A 13,129-nucleotide genomic window follows, 5' to 3' on the forward strand; every position below is an offset into this window, starting at 1 on the left:
TTCAAGTTTTGCAACACGGACGCTCCGTTTGCAGACCCCCCATTCATCTCACCTGAGACGCCTTTGTTCTCTGGCCCTGGAGGCCGCAAACGCCGACGCAGAGGGAGAAGATCTGGCGTTCTGGTTCGACTGAGACGGCGCACTTACAGACCACCGTTACCCAGTTTATTACTGGCTAATATGCAGTCTCTGGAGAACAAGCTGTGCGAGCTTCGGGCACGGATCTCATTCCAGCGAGAGATGCGGGACTGCTGCGTGATCTGCCTCACAGAAACCTGGCTATCGGACAAAGTACCGGACTCCGCAATACAACTGCCGGGGTTCTCTGTGCACCGCGTGGACAGGTCACAGGATCTTACTGGGAAAAGCAGAGGCGGTGGTGTGTGTTTCATGATCAACAACAGCTGGTGTGATTATGCGAACGTGCACCCGGTCAAATCCTTCTGCTCACCGGACCTGGAGTACCTGATGATTAAGTGCCGGCCATTCTGGCTACCGAGGGAATTTACAGCAGTGATTATTACGGCCGTTTACATTCCCCCACAAGCCGACACTGACCGTGCACTCAGGGAACTGTACAGCGCGATCAGCAGCGAGGAAACCGCACACCCAGAGGCAGCGTTTATCACAGCCGGAGACTTTAATAAGGGAAACCTGAAGAAAGTCTCACCAAAACTCCATCAACACATCCTTTTCAACACACGTGGAAACCGGCAACTCGACCACTGTTACACCTCTTTCCGGGATGCGTACAAAGCCCTCCCCCGCGCCCCATTCGGCCAATCAGATCACTGCTCCATCCTGCTCCTGCCCGCCTACAGGCAGAAGCTGAAACAGGAAGCTCCAACCCGGAGGGCGGTGCACTGTTGGACGGACCAATCGGAGTCTGCGCTGCGGGACTGTTTTGATCACGCGGACTGGGAAATGTTTCACGTGGCCGCCAGAGACATTGATGAACACACAGACTCAGTCTGTGGATTTATCAGGAAATGCGTGGAAGATGTCGTCCCATCCAGAACAGTCAAATCCTTCCCAAATCAAAAACCCTGGATTAACGGAGATGTTCGCGCGGCACTGGCGGCACGGAACACCGCCTTTGCCTCCGCGAACACATCGGACTACAAACACGCACATTACCAACTCCGGAAGACGATCAAAGCAGCCAAACGTGAGTACAGGGACAGGGTGGAGCAACAGTTTGACAACCCTCGGAGTATGTGGCAGGGACTAAACACGATCACAGACTTTAGAGGGAAAACCAGCACACCGCAGACCACGGCCTCTCTGTGTGAGGATCTAAACGTATTCTACGCTAGATTCGACACAGCGAACACCATGAGACCGGACAGTGTGCGCACCGCGGATGACGTCAGTGCGCACACTGTGTCTGAGGAGGATGTGCGGAAGTGCTTCAGGAAGGTGAACGCACTCAAAGCTACTGGTCCGGACGGGATTCCCAGCCGCGTCCTCAGGTCATGCGCGGCTCAGCTGGCTGGAGTGTTCACGCACATCTTCAACCTTTCCCTCTCTCTGTCTGTAGTCCCAGCCTGCTTCAAAATGGCCACCATCGTCCCTGTACCCAAATCCTCCACCATCTCCTCATTGAACGACTGGCGACCTGTAGCCCTGACCCCCATCGTAAGCAAATGCTTCGAGAAGCTGGTCAGGGACTTCATCTGCTCTGCACTACCCGACTCACTGGACCCTCTACAGTTTGCATACCGCCACAACAGGTCCACTGATGATGCCATAGCCCTGACACTACACACTGCCCTGTCACACCTGGAGAAGAGAGACACGTATGTGAGGATGCTGTTTGTAGATTACAGCTCAGCATTCAATACCATCGTTCCCTCGAAGCTGGACAGGAAACTGCAGGATCTAGGACTGAGCAGCTCCCTCTGCAGCTGGATCCTTAGCTTCCTGTCTGACAGACGCCAGGTGGTCAGACTGGGCAGCATCACCTCATCCCCCATCACACTGAACACTGGTGCTCCACAGGGGTGTGTACTGAGCCCTCTCCTGTACTCACTCTACACCTACGACTGCACAGCCACTAACAGCTCCAACATCATTGTGAAGTTTGCGGACGACACTACAGTGGTGGGTCTTATCACCAACGGTGATGAGACGGCTTACAGGGAGGAGGTCAGCGCCCTGACCCACTGGTGTCAAGACAACCATCTCACCCTCAACGTCGCAAAGACAAAGGAGTTGATAGTGGACTTCCGGAGGTGCAGAGAAGTACACACCCCCATCACCATCAACGGCGCTGCTGTGGAGAGAGTGAGCAGCTTCCGGTTCCTTGGCGTACACCTGGCTGAGGATCTTACGTGGTCAGTACACACAAACAAAACAGTGAAGAAGGCGCAGCAGCGCCTCTTCTTTCTCAGGAGACTGAAAAGATTCGGCATGAGCCCCCGCATCCTCAGGACCTTCTATCGCTGTGCCATTGAGAGCATCCTCACTGGATGCATCACCACCTGGTATGGCAACAGCACCGCCTACAACTGCAAAGCTCTCCAGCGAGTAGTGCGGTGCTCTGAACGGATAATTGGAGGTGAGCTTCCCTCCCTCCAAGACATCTACAGGAAGCGCTGCCTGAGGAAAGCGGGGAGGATCATCAAGGACTCCAGTCACCCCAGCCATAAACTGTTCAGACTGCTTCCATCAGGAAGGAGGTTCTGCAGCATCCGGTCCCGTACCAGCAGACTGAGAGACAGCTTTTTCCATCAGGCCATCAGACTGCTGAACACGTCATAGACACCTCAGCTTCACTACTGGAACTTCAACATTATGCACTCCATACTGTATATAAATGCCACTTGTTTTGCACATATTCAACTCTGTATATTTTATTTTATTATTATTATTATTATTATTATTATTATTATTTTATTTTATTTTTTTACTATTTAATTTGTAAAAATGTGTATACACACACACACACACACACACACACACACACACACACACACAGGAAAATATTTAGTATACACATCCAGAAATGCATACACTATTATATATTGTACATATATTTATTAGTTTCAGGTTGGCCATTCTTGTATTTTGCTCGTTTGTGTTGTTGTGTTTGCACATCTCTGTTGCTTGTGGGGCTCGCACACAAGAATTTCACTCGCATGTGCTGTGCCAGTGTGCCTGCACATGTGATGTGACAATAAAAAGTGATTTGATTTGATTTGATATCACCCACTCCAGTGTGATACTGTGAGATTTATCCTGACATCTGTAATAACAGTGAATTTGAATATATTTGAGGGAGGAAAGGACTAAAAAATGTGCACTGAGAAGATAAGAAAATGAGAGGACACAGCAATGTCACAATGTGTGAATGGCTGATTAATTCTTTCATCACTTTTTTTGTGATTGGATGATTTACATTTAGCGGGCCCTGAAGGCTGAGACGCTGATATCCGAATAAAGAAAGACGTCTCCATGCATCTCAGAAAAAATACCACTTTGCTCTTAGAGCTGATTTTAAAGGCAAATTCTTTCAAAATGTGTTTTCAGGCTCACTCTAATTTATTTAGCAGCTGTGAACTACTGAAACTTTTACTTGAGCAACTCTACCTGGAAGCTGGCCTACAGAACACTGAAGAAAAAGAAAAAGAAAAGAGACAACTTTTACAGTCTCACTGTAGATATAGTAAGTTCTGAATTTAGACAGTGCTATTGCATTACAACTAGATTTTTAAGACAAAACATTAGCCTTGGCACAGTACAAAATAATAAGGTAGGGTGTGAAAAGCAAAGTGGATGGGCAAACAGAAAAGAAAAAACCGATAGAAGATGTGAAAATACTTGGAATTTGTGATCAAAAGCTCAGAAGTGGAGTGAAAACAACAAAAAGATGGTGAAAAGGAAGGATGACAAAGAGGGTAGGGAGAGGGGGTATAGAGCAGGTAATGCAGCAGAAAGGGTGAAAGGGAAATAGCGAGGGCAAGATGGATAGAGAGGTGATTGTGTGTTATTCTGTGGACACCATTCATTTACACATGGAATAAGAGGCCGGGGCTGGGCTGTAAGCGCGTGAGCTGGTGGGGGCTAAAGTGAAATTGGCATTTTCAATTTGTTCTCTGACATCTCTGCCTCTCCTTCTCTTGCAATCCTCCTTTCCAACCCTCCTTTTTCTCTTTCCCTTTCCCTCTCATTATTCCTTCCCTATACCTCTTTACAAACCTCTTCCCCTATCAATCTTAGCTTGACTTTCTCTCATCTGCCTCAATCCCCCCCAAAAGGTCCACAGTCAAACAAGGAAATATGAACCAGATTCCTTATCAGATATACCAAACATTTCCAGAAAAACACATGTGCACACTGTACTATAAATATATGTCCGGCACATGGGACTCCTTCCAGAGAAGGATGCCGGCAAATTCATCAAAGACTGATCACATGGTCTGTACAGGAAGTAAAATATGATGAATAAAAACACATGCAAACACAGGAAGATAGGGCACAGCAAAAACACATTTTGGACATCAGCTATTATTTCTCTTCTGAAGTTTGACCATATGAACCTCTTCAATCTCTCCCTCCCTCCTTCCTCATCGCTCCACCACAAGACCACCCAGTCTGCCTGGGAACAAGAGCACTTCTTCAATTGGTAAAGATGGAGAGAACGTGTGAGTGTGTTTGAGTGTATATCTGCATGCAAGACAATAGGAGAGAAGAACGGGGAGAAAAAAGGAAGTGCACAGGGACACTGCACTGTGAACATGTGCAAAGAGTGAAAAAGCATCAAAGCATCGCAGCGAGAAGGAGATAAAGAGGCAAAAAGAGGCAGGAAACACAAGACATCTGGAATAAAGCTGAGACATAAAAGCTAGAGATGCAAGTGGGAGAAAGATGGTGAGAGTAGAGAAGAAGGCTGTTAACCAGCCAAGGTCAGCTTTGTATTTGGAAATTGCTCAAGCTGATGAAGGGGTTCGAAAATTATCAACCGCTCTCTGAACAGTCAGTTGTGTTTACACTAAGCAGCAGGTAGGTTTCTCATAATCTGTAACATGACACGAAGGTTGTTAAATTGAAGCAGTCAAAATCAAAATGGCAAATAAACAAAATTAAACACTGTTATCCTGAATGCTTTATTTTGTAGAGATTAACAGGGAATACTGCTATATAAATAAACCTGAATTAAATTAATCTAAACACACAAACAGAGAGAAAGGAACTCGCTGCAATACCAACATGATAAAGAATAACAAAAGAAAAACAAATTACCAAAATTTCAATTACTTGAATACCAGACCATTTCTTTCCAAACCATTTTTAAAGACAAAAACATATCTATACATCCATCTGCTGTATTCCCACAGGACAGAAGACTAGCTTTAGTTAAGGACAAGAGACCGAGGTGCCATTTATTTCTGCCCTTGCTTCTCTGCTGAACAGCAAATTCTAAGAGAAGGCCTTTTTCTTCTTTGACCATGTTACCAATTTTACTCAATAAAGTAGAATAGTAACATATTTTAGATGTATATCAGCCTCTTAACACTGATTTTTACCTTGTTGCCTAACTCAAAATGTCCACCACAAGTACACATCAATAAAACACCAAAGCTATCTATCCTCTGTTTTTTGTTGTTTTAAATCTATGATACAAGAATTTGCCCATGTCTGTATATCAGTCCTCAAAGAAGAGTCTATATTGGGAACTGGGACAACACAAACATGCATATTTAGTTAGGGAGGAGAGTGTATGTGCATGTATGTGTGTTAAACGGGCAGCAGAGAGTGGGGGAGCCATTGGAAAGGTTAGGTTATTATCCAGAGCTCATCTTCTCTCATTGCACCAAGGGCTTATTAAACTTTTATACTGAACCACCACTGTTGCACAACACAGCGTTCAGGGAATACACACATGGGCCTTGGACAGGGTTTACGCACATCATACAGCAAATTCCAGTATGAAAATTAAACACCAAGAAATAATTCTAAAAAACAAAGTCACATTGAAAAATGGAACCACAAAATCACTACATTTTACAAAGAGGGCACACAGAGAGAAAATTAGAGATGCAGAATATTTACAATGAAAGAGCAGATGACAGAAACAGGAAATGGAGATTCCATAAAGGAAACAAGAATATGCAGTGACAACAAATAAGCCAGTGTAACAAAAAAACAAAAACAAAGAAGAGAAGAGACATTTGTCACTGGAAACTAAAGAATGGGAGGCAGGTGTAGATGAATGAAGGAGATGAATAAAGGTAGGGTGAAGATGGAAAGTAAGGCAGGTAACAATGGGTAAATTCTATGAGAGCCACAGCCTCATAATTGGTCATTTTGAGGGTGTGCTAAAAAAAAATATCCCTTTTGCCCAGGGCAGGCCCATGCCTGGGATATGTATGTAATATGTGGGTTACCCTCTTCCTCTGTTCACAGATTTCTCAAGGTGATCCAAAAACCATTAGTTGACATAACATAACCTTCAACCTACATCATTCTAGTTCTGACATATTCCACGGTGAAGTAAAGTGAAATGTGTGTTTGCCAGCCTAGATAAGACTCGGCATACAGTGGATGTCCAAGTCTTGTCGTACACACCATCAGTCTTTTATATACACACACACACACAACTTCTGGGCAGATATAGCTTCCTTATCAAGGATCAAGTGGTAATCCGTCTTATAGTTTTGTGTTTGTGTGTACGCATGTGCGTGTGTGCATGTGTACGGTCAGGCGACAGAGAATCAGCCCCTGCTCATAATAGGAGCCTGTTAGCCAGTGCTAATCGCTAATGCTAACAGGATTGGAGCATGGCTGGGCCCAGTTCCCCAGCTTATCTCCAGCACAGACACAATAACGCACATGTGTGCATACCCGTTTGCACACATGCATGCTTCCTTCATTGATGGAAAGAAAAAGAGAGGGGTGGAGGGGAGAAAAATGCTGGGTTGAGGGAAAAATAATGCTGCCATAGTCAATGTTTCTTATTTTTCAGCCTATGCATTAAGCTAGTGTAAGCTTGCTAAAATTCTCCCAGGACAAAAGGCTGATTTTTGGTAGTTGGCAGAAATGTCCAGATTTTCAGTGGCGTCAGACTTTTTCTCCTACCTCAACTTAATGCCATTCTTCTGGTGGCCACTAACTAACTTCTCTGCCAAATAACACATATGTATGTATATGCTGGTCCCATAATGAGGAAATACAGACCACATTTTGATTTGACTCAGTAACTCCAGTAGTTTGCCATCACTGAGCGCACTCTCCATGACATTAACAAAGCTAACAACAAATATGCAACAAATAGAAGACATTAACTGGCATTAAATGACAAACTTTGTTTTTATGCAGCCCTTTATCACAATATGCAAACAAAATAACATTTAATGTTTTACACTGTCTCCTCCACTGCGAATTTTTCAAAATGAAGTCAGCATGTGCAAGCCATGCTCTCAGTATTTATTACAAATAAGGTGATGCTGCAACTTAACTTAATGGTTTAATTAATCACAGGATTTCCAGGAAGATTTACCAATTTCTAATATTATATTTTAATGAAAGACTTTAATCTCTTATAGAATGACTTGCTTATAGTAAGATGCTATTACTGACAATATGTTTATGGTGCTTTAACTGCACAGGCTCATTCTGTGCACATCGATATTTGTAGAACGATGAATTTTCTAATAAAAGGTAGGCATCTTTTGAATGTTTACAAGGAGAAGAAAACTGATTCTTCTATGGCAGCATACTGTGATCAGAAGGTGTTTGACATGTATGGCCACACTTCAGACAGTCACATGAAAAGAAAAGTGTGCAAATGCTCTCTAAGAGATGTGAAAGTAAGCCCAGGTCTTTTCTCTGGCTTGACCTCCTGATGGTCTCTATTCTCACCAGGGTAATGGCAGGAGAGCCTTGCTATAACAATCCCTTCAGCTTTTCAAATGTCTCTTCAAATAATGATTTAGAAAAAGTGCAGCGCTGCTATGAGACAAAGGATATGTGGAGTAAAGGTTACAAATTGCAGAGATGCAGGGAGACGGAGAGAAATGAGAAATAGATAAGAAAAGTGGGGTGGAGAAGTTGGCATATGCAGATAGCTGTGCTGCAGTTAATTCTTATTTATCCAGGACAGCAGCGTGGGAGCTGTGCTCTTCACCTGCCAGAAGGGAGGAGAGCAAGTGAGCCAGCAACAGGACAGAGATGAAGAGGAAAATGAGGGAGACGCACACAGTATGTGAGAGGGAGGTAAAAAAGGGGGCACTGCTGGAGAGGGAAAAAAGAGCACACTATAGGAAGGTCATTGTCTGTTCTTTCTCTCACTTTGAGCTGCTTTAATAGAAGATGGGTCAGCGAGCAGTCAGATAAATGCCAAATAAGCACAGATGAGCAAACACAAGATCTTGTTTAAATATCACAAACTTAAACAGATATGTACACAAGTAATTTGAGCTATAGTAGGAAATCACATGATCAAGACTCATGTTTCTCCCAGCTATAAGATCTACTAAGACAAATACATTAACTTTAAACAACATTGTAACAGATCAGATGAGTCTGGGCTGCCACATGATGATAATCTTTCATCTGCAGCTATCCACAGTAAAACCCAGTGAATGTCTACTGCTTTTTCCCCAAATCCATCCCCACACAATACACACAGAATGTGCAAGCCAATTAAAACAGTGTCAGTGTGTGCTGTGGCTGAGTGCAATGGCAGATCTAGTGTTTATATCTCATTAAGCTGAGCTAGGCCATGCCAGGCCAGACTGTACTCTGCTCTGCTGCACCAACCCTCCACCCAACAGCACCGAGGCCCTCATTAGCCTTTTCCTGCTACCTTTAGCACTATGTGTGTATGAATATATGTGCATGCTATAGTGCGTTTATATTTTAATTTTTTTTAATATGCAATTTAGTACTTTAGTTTTATTGTTCCCATAAAAAGTCAAGAGTTTAGTTTGTATTAGGACTAAGCTTCAGCCCTCTCTCTCTCTTTCTTACAAACACACACACACACACACATCACAGGGTGTGTGACACCATTAGACCAGTGTGGTTTGTGTTAACCACTCTCCCTGCAGACATGTTTAGCCTCTTCTCTAGACCTCTGTTTTCTCAGTCTATCCATTCATTCATCTATTTATCCATCTTTCTTGTCTGCCATACTTCTCTCATTTCCCATCGGAAGCCAGCAGACAATTTGTCCTCTCCTCAAACTCTCTCACAGTACAGTCTCAATACACCCTTCTTCTTTCACTTCTCCTCCTCCTCATCCATCTTGCACACTGCTCTCTACCTCTCTTTTTCCTGGAAGCTCTGGCTAGAAACTTCCCTTTTGTGTCTTTTCTTTTCCAACCCCGCTCTTCTTTGTTTTCCCCAACACAATCTTCCCCAAATCAGTATGGTTGCTTTCTTCTGCTCTCTTCCTGTATAAGTGAGCTCATATGTGCATACACACACACACTGATACAGGAGCACTGGTCTCCACTGCCCAGCAGCAATTCATCATCATTTTATCTCCCTTAATTGGATGCCATCAGGACCCCTGATACTTCGCATCTCTACTTTAACAAACAGCTGCTCTCTATACACAGAAGCGAAGCACACAGACACACACTCTATCCCAAACTAGATTTTCTCCTCCTGCCCCCATGTCTGCTTTTTTTCTCCACTGGTGAAGGACTGGGAGAAAGAGGGTGATGGAGTGGCCGAGCTGTTTATCAGACAGAAGGTAATGGTGTAAGGCCCGCTCTGATATTATCTGTCCTCTCATTCCTGCCCTCCGGGGAGAAACAAGGAAGAAGGATAAAGAGGGAACTGAGGGTAGGAGAATGGAGATGCACAAATGGACAAAAGGCTAAGAACACATGAAGATAAAAGAACAGAAACAAAAAGTCTTGAACAGTTTGACTCTCGTCTCTCACCCACAACCTTCAAACGATGTCCAGCTGCGCTACATCAGTCTGTCTGACCCAAGACTGCAGTCATTTGTGTGTGAAAGAATTGTGTGTACATGTGTTTGTTGCTCCAACGACCCCTCTGGCACTATGAGCACAACTTCCCAGCCCACAGCTCAGCATCCTATTGGCCTTTGTACCTTAACCGAAGCCCCTGATTGGATCACACACAAGGAAGCTGTCTGGACCGGGTCAGAAAACCGGAAGGCACCAATGTAGACACCAGCTTGTTGGTTTGGTCGCTGCTGATCGGAGTTAACTGCTACCATAAGGCATAGCGGATGGCTCTGTATGTGTCAGTAGTAATGTGGGCTTGTTTGGCACTAATAAATACGAATAGGACACTTTTTTTCTTCTTATAAAATGATCAGCATTTTTCTCTAATTAACTTGCAAATGGACTTCTGACAATCTGCCATTTCACCAACTTTCACAGGTTCCTAAAGAATAAATGCTGAATTACTTTTGGCTATATACCCAACTTCAAAAGTTAAAAATGTAAAGCAGAAATTAGAGCTCTGAGCAGTGTTTTTAAACCCTTACTCTAAATGCATGACTCTTCAAAGTCTTAACACCATGAAGACAAAGGCTTGTTTCGTGTCCCCTCTTGCAAAAGAAAACCGTTTTCCAATATTGCATTCTTTCTCTGGTCTTATGATATGCTTGCTCTTTCCCCGTTGGGATCAGCTGGTATGTACAGTAACCTTATACAGAAATACCACAGCACCAATATTTTCTCCCATGAGCAGATATGGAAAGTCAATACCCAACAAGGTTAGCATAGAGCTGAAGTTACACTATCATATATCATGTCTGCCACATATGCAGTTGGATATTGACAGCCTCCTGTTAGGAGATACAACGCAAGAGCATTGAGTTATTATGGTCACTGTAAGAGCAGTAAGGTATGGGAAACTAAAGTTTAAACATTATCCGACTGTGGATGTCTTGAATATCCTGTGGATAGTTATTTCTTTCGGATAGTCTGATGATATTGTATAAAAGAAAGGAGAATGAGTTTTGGCCTCAGGAGACACTTTTGAGCTGATTTTCTCTCTTACAGCTTCTCATCTCATTTTCCCCCTCTGTTCTTTTCAATATCACTCTCCCTCTCACTTTTCTCCATTCATCTCACCTGAAATTGTCAACTACGCACCAATTTCCCTAGTCCACGTTGCCTTCTCCTATATTCTTTTTCCACTGATTTGTAGTTGTACCACTCTTTTTATCCCTTCTCCTTTCATCAACATTTCCCACCTTCACGTATACTGTCCACTCTGTACTTCCTCTTCACTTTATAGAAATTCTCAGCACACGTCTCATCTCAGCCCTCATCTTCACCTTTTCTAAGTAATGTGTCTCATATGGCACTTGCTGTGGATCTCAAACAAAAAGCTATATTGTGGATTATGCAGCGCTTGTGTTTATCACACTGATCAGCAAGTGTAATGCCCCTTACAGTCTTCTTCTGGAACTGCACATCCAAACACACTCATGCATAGCTACCCGGGGATCCGTAGCCTAAGGAATATAGAAGCATGCAGATGTGCACACATGAACAAACACTGATCGACCCCTATCCTCACAGCTGTATGCCTGCAAGCTGAGGCAGCAGTGTGCACACAGTATAACAGATAAAGTCTATTTCTACTGCAGAACCATTCATGATTTATTGAGTTGGTTCTGAACACTGTCAAAGTAAGAACAATCACGGAGGGGTGCTTGCAGAAAGTAGAGATATAAAGGTCTATAAATAGATAAACTAATATTTAAGACCCGCTTCTTCCAAAATGCTGCTCCAGAGCTATAATAAGACTCTCAAAGTAATAATTCATGACACATAATTAAACTCTTAATCTTGAGCCAGTATGAATTATGCCCTAACTGCAAGTTCATGCAGCTGGCACCTTTTTCCTACTCTGAAACTAAATATGGATGCATGCACACTAGATGAACACGCTACATCGATATCTGGCCATACAGTCAGGATGCCACTGCTATTTGCTAACAGGGGCTAAGTGTTGACAGTCCCACGCTAATTACTGCTAGCATGTCTGCTTTGTGGACATCAAATGGAGAAATTCAGCTTTTGACTGAGGCTAGGCTTTGCTGTTGATTAACACTGGCCTTGCAGCTACAATAAACAGTCAATAAACAAGCATCTCTGTGGAGAGACAAGCCTTGCGTTAGGTAATTAGCCCTGCCTTCACAAACAACTGGCTAGCGTGTGCCAACACCTAAAGACTGTCCGTCGATACAGACAGAATCAAACACTGTGCTAGCCGTCACAGCAGCTACACATCAAGGTATACAGCTAAACAGAGACTACTGCTACCCTGTACTCTAAATGTGTCTGCCAGTGTCTGAATTCCTGTGGCAATCTGTGCCTATTATGACCAGTTGCTGCTAATTGAGAAGTGAGTAAGTGCTAAATCTTATTAGGCAGAGACATCCTGAGGTTTCTACTGTCTCTGAATCTATTTTCTTCCAAGTGTGTTATTGTGGCAGCTAAACATCCTCATGTAAAACTAAATTAACAGCAGCAGCTCTAATGGCATCGTATATCTTAGGATGGAATCAGACACGAACAGAAACAAGTAGCAAAAGTGAACTTATGAGAGACGAGGGAGATGGAGTGAGAAAAGTAGGGAAGAGCAGGAAGAAGAAAGAATGACAGTCAGTGGGAGGAAGAGAGACAGGGAGAAAGATGGGCTCTACAGACACAGAGGAAGGGAGAGGGAGAGGTATAGAGTCGAGGTGTAAACATGATCAATCCGCTCCCAACTAGCTTCAGAGACAGACTTCCTCTTCACATTTTCAGCCTCAGTGAAGCGCGACGCTAGCTACCTCTTATCTGTCATGCTAGTTTGAAGCCTCACAAACACACACACACACACACACACACACACACACATTTATATATATATATATAAAAATATAAACACACAACCACATTTCAACACATTGGACAGGCATGGGCCTACACGCAGAAACACTTCAACCTACCAGCAAACGCTCTACACTTATTAAAAACTTCTGCAAAGAAACAAAATACTCCTTTAGACTGCTTTAATCTGGAAGACACCAACCAACTAACCACTCATCCCTATCAGACAAAGCCATGAATAAATAAAAAAAATAAATAAATAACAGAAGCATTGGGGGGAAAAAACAAAACACTATGGCTGACCATCGTACCTG

At 43.5% G+C, this 13,129-nt stretch overlaps 1 protein-coding gene across 1 annotated transcript in view; it reads right to left on the reverse strand.

Moving 5' to 3' along the window:
- Positions 1 to 13,129, reverse strand: part of plxna1b (plexin A1b) — a 187,209-nt gene that overhangs the window by 43,851 nt on the left and 130,229 nt on the right. The gene's annotated exons all lie outside the window — the stretch shown is intronic.

This window comes from Diplotaxodon limnothrissa, linkage group LG5 (assembly GCF_057381915.1).
Source record: "Diplotaxodon limnothrissa isolate DT_005_m linkage group LG5, D_limnothrissa_male_GT1.1, whole genome shotgun sequence".
Lineage (NCBI taxonomy): Eukaryota > Metazoa > Chordata > Actinopteri > Cichliformes > Cichlidae > Diplotaxodon > Diplotaxodon limnothrissa.